Source organism: Etheostoma cragini, chromosome 9 (genome assembly GCF_013103735.1).
Source record: "Etheostoma cragini isolate CJK2018 chromosome 9, CSU_Ecrag_1.0, whole genome shotgun sequence".
Classification (NCBI taxonomy): domain Eukaryota; kingdom Metazoa; phylum Chordata; class Actinopteri; order Perciformes; family Percidae; genus Etheostoma; species Etheostoma cragini.
The window spans coordinates 5,328,181-5,332,775 of record NC_048415.1 but is presented as its reverse complement, the minus strand read 5'-3'; the positions used below and the strand labels follow the sequence as shown (position 1 = coordinate 5,332,775).

The 4,595-nt window shown below is 38.8% G+C and overlaps 1 protein-coding gene across 3 annotated transcripts in view; it reads left to right on the top strand.

The window, feature by feature from the left end:
* lrrc7 (leucine rich repeat containing 7) overlaps positions 1 to 4,595 on the top strand; it is a 108,582-nt gene that overhangs the window by 23,050 nt on the left and 80,937 nt on the right. The window contains exon 3 of one of the 3 annotated variants that reach the window (XM_034881537.1): positions 3,818 to 3,880. The exons of the other annotated variants lie outside the window; for them this stretch is intronic. The gene's annotated coding sequence lies outside the window, so the exon portion shown is untranslated. The remainder of the gene's footprint in view (positions 1 to 3,817; positions 3,881 to 4,595) is intronic. 3 annotated transcript variants of the gene reach the window in all.

Sequence of the window (4,595 nt, the reverse complement as noted above, 5' to 3'; positions counted from 1 at the left end):
TCTCTCTCTCTCTCTCTCTCTCTCTCTCTCTCTCTCTCTCTCTCTCTCTCTCTCTCTCTCTCTTTCTCTCTCTGTCTACTGTTGTTATGGAGACCAGTCCTACTCATCCGTGTTCGCTGAGTCAGGAAAAGGAAGGTGTAGTTTGACTGAGGTTGGTTTTATCGGAATCACTAGGTGGCATCTTAGACCCGTCTACCAAACAGCATCTAGCTGCTCAGTTTGGAGATTTCAAATCACATTCAGTGAAATCACTCTGAGAGACCTCGCCTTTAAAGAAAGGCAACATCACAAAAAAACATTTTCAGCCTTGATTTAAAAGAACAGAGTTGCAAAGGACCTGCAGTTTTCTGTGAGTTTGTTCCACATATGTGGAGCATGAAAGCTGAATGCTGCTTCCCCCTTTTTAGTTCTGACTCTGGGGACAGAAGCAGACCTGTCCCAGACCACCTGTGTGTCAAGTCTACTGAAGATGAAAGCATGGACAAGGTAGATAGCATCTCCAGATGGACCTGACCCAAAGTTACTAAAAGAATTTTGCTATGTTAAAGAACGCTCATTTGACTACCAAACAAATTTTCCTGGCTAGCTACCACACATATAATATCTCGGCCAAATTAAATGTTATCAGTGAATAACTTTAGGGGCCGCTGTAATCTGCATGTATTTATTTTGGCCAATAACTCAATGCAGTTAATAAGCAACATTTCACCAATGTCCCATGTGTCACTGTAACTCATTCATGTTATATTTCACAATGTAGACTAAGTTATGATTTTTGAAATGACTTTTATAAGATAGTATAGATAGACACAGAAAGAGGAGAGAGATGGATTACATGCAGCAAAGATCCCAAGATAAAGAATGAAATGGGCACTTGAACTTTCTGGGGAAAAGTGCATCTTCACTAGTGACTTGCTAGACTTGAAATTGAGTCATCATTAATGTTTTAACAGCCCTTCTTTTCTTCACACCATATATCATTCTCCTTTTTATCTCCATAATTTACATCCCACTGGTTTACACAGAAGATGAATCCATCAGTATTTAATGTCCCTGGCCATGCAACTTAATCAGATTAAAAGAATAGTTCACTTTCTGAAAGTGGGATGAGAAGATGGATATCAATCTCATTTCTGTGCTTTAAGCAAATAGCAGGACTTTCCTGCACCCAATTGCCAGTTTATTAGGTCCACATAGGTGAAACTATTGCAGTATAATGCAAAAGTCCTACAGTAAATTGTCAAGGTTATACTGTTGTACAGTTGCTTCTTTTAAATGTTTCAGAGAGATGTGGATTCAACTGTATGGTATGTTGGAGGCTGTAGTTTTTGCGGAACTGTGTTGTATTATACTGAGAAGTGTATCTATTATTTAGTCTTCCCCTTTTACATCAATGGATCCCCAGAAGCTAAAAAACAAAACACAACCTGGGGGCTCACCATAATGTCTGAGCTGTAATTAACACAATACCATCAAGGTTAGAGTCTACTCTTTCTGGATGGCATGATTCACAAGCACACATTTTGTTGGAGATTTAAGCGTGTGGTGTGTGCAAAATTATGTTTGTAATAGTTGTATTTTGGGCAAAGTGCTTTTTTAAATAGCTCTTTTGTGAGTGGCATTTGCTGTAATGAGTCCTTTGTGATTGCAGTTTTCTTCTCCATAAAAGAGGACAGTTAGAGCAACAGAGAACAGTATAGCAAGTCCATAGTAATTGAAGCAATTGCAAATGAATCCCATGGGACTGTATCTTCAGTCTGAGCTGAACTGAACTGACTTAATGACGTTTGTGAACAAGTCCTGTGTGGTTCCCTCCTGGGGCCATATTACTGGAACATCCAGATGAGAAAATCCCATTTTAATCCCATTTAAGAAAGCAATTTAAAGGTCTTTTTTTTTCCAAGACAGGGGTAGTTATGCTGAATGCAATGTCTGTCAATCAAGCTGTAAAATAATCAGTAAATCACTCCCAATCTGCTGCAGAGGTACCAGATAACTTTATCTGATACAGTAGCATGATTCAAGATTGACTTATTTCTGAGCTAATTAAGAAACTTTCACTGTTTTGTCAGGCATTTCAAATTCATGACTAACTTCATAATTGGAAACATATTCAAAATGCAACAACACATTTTTCAGAAACTGGAAAGTGGGAAAGTTTTGAGCATTGTTTGAATGGTCCATTACGCCATAACTCTGTATAAAATTGTTCTGCAATTTCCCAGACATTGTTTCAGGAATTAGTCTTCAGGCTAACCTCTTAACTTTATGATATAAATATATCATGCACACTAATAATATAAGTGTAACTATTTTGAATATAAGTATATTCCAAGTTAATTTACACCTGCAACACAACAACTAAAGTCACAAACTCTGAAGCAGAACACTGGCACTCTGTGAGCTAATATTAGACTAAACAATGTAGTGTGATAAAGGCAAGAGAGTGGTAATAACTGAATGCTGTGATTAAGACAATGCAATTATGTGCTATGATGATGTTACATATAGTTACATAATCACTGTAAAACATTGTTTTTGCATGAGAAGACATTTGCAGGGAAACGGACAAAAGCCAAAGACATCTCCTTGTACTGCAGTAACATCTATGAGAGCTCATGCACGGAATTCCAGCATGAGCTCTTTCCAGTTTTCTGGAAGCTGGAAGTTTTCCACTTTCCAGCTTTCCAGTGACTCCTTGAAACATAACATACAACTGAATAATAAGATAATTACAGCAGTTTGTTGAGCAGGTTTACTGCATTTTGTTTTCATTTACATTAGTTTTTTTCCTTTGTTAATCTGTGCAGCTGATATGGTGGTTTTATTGCAAACTGCTCTTGAACGCAGCATGTATTGCTGCAGGTGTTGATGTGAGTTCCACTCTCTACAAAGCCTTTGCTGTTGACATTGCGTGACCATTAGGGGCCATTGGTCAAGCTACCTGAACAGTTCTGTCGGGTATGGGAAAGGAAATGTGGGTAAAAGAGCATTGACAGTAGAGTTATTTTAATTGCGTCCACTATGATGTCAATAACAGCCATTTAATTAGTCTTCATCTTTGGAGGGAGGCCTGCAGCTCTGTTGATCAGCTGTTGAATCTGATCTTGCCCTACTGTAGTGTTGGGAGTTGGCAGCCCATTCCACATTAATCTAAGTGAGTAAGGAGAATTAGAGGACTCCAGTTTAACTTGCAGAAGTTAAAACTCACACATTTCACTTATTTCCAACCAAATCACAGTAATTCCTTCCCAATTTAACATCGGACCCTATTCAACCCTGTCTACACAGCTCAGGTAACAAAAGCTGCATGTTGGCAGAGCTGCAGCTTCCGTCTTCCTATTGTACAGGATGCATTCAGACACATCATTAAGTGAAGGTCACAATCCCTGTAGTTACTTGCATAATAAGAAATAAAATAGATTTGTAGAAAGACACTTCAGGTAGTGATTACGTGTGCATAGCGCAAGAGGAATGCAAACCGTAACACGGCTCACGGGAAAAGCGTCAATCCCTACATTTTTACGACATGGTCAAAATAAGTAGAAAAGTAAAAGGTAAAATTAGTAAGACTGGTAAATGGGAGCATTGAGGGAAATAATTACATTTTTTAAGCTATAGATCCACATCTTAAGCATGCTTTCCCAAAATGTCCAACTATTTTATTAATATTGACCAACATGTTGTGCAGTAGTTACATTATTGTGCACATATTAACAGGATACGGAATCTACACAGAGGTGTGTTCATCCACGTGTTCTCTATCCATCTTCATCTATCTGTTTGCTCCTCTGCTGCCTTCTCTTCCTCTCCTCAGGTATCCTTTCTTCACCAGCGATGGCAGGAACAGTCGCCATAGCAACAGAGAGCCGACAGTGAGGTGAGAAAAGAAATAAAGAAAAAGGGAGATAGGAAAATGAAGAGGGAACTTTAAGGTTGAAAGCTGCAGCACGTCATCCATGTTTGCCTCACAGTGTCTGTCTTTCTCTGTACATCTGTGTTTTCTTTTATTTTTTCTTTACATAGATTGGTTTCCTAGAGCTTCTCCCGGAGCTTTCATCTGTTCTTTCTATCTATCCCTCCAGCTTTATCTTTAATCCTTCATCTATCCTTCTGTGTCCTGGAGTTAAGGGCCAATTATACCTTCTGGGTCTGAGAAACATGGTTTCTGATGCACACAACTACATTCTGTGTGTATGTGTGTTTTCTATATGCTCCTCCTCAATTGTAAACTGGGAATGATGTGAGTCTTGCTTGAGGTAAACTTGTTAGTTGCATTATTTACTCGCAGTTAGAGAGGTTGCAGGTAGATTTAAAGAGGGAATCCAAGTCAAACAGGGTGTCACCTGGTGGAAAGCTGTCTAATCATCAGGTGGCGTTCATTATACTTACTATCCTGCAATTTCAGTTTTTTCACTGCAAAAAACACTGACATCTTTTTTATTCCAAAACAACTAACATTGATCAAGGTTTTACAAGAGTTGAAACAGTCAGTGGACGTTCACTCGCTGAAATGGAAAAAATGTTTATGTCCTCCTGTGGTGTAGGCTATGTGCTGGAGAGGGAGAGAGAGAGTGTGTGTGTGTGTGTGTGTG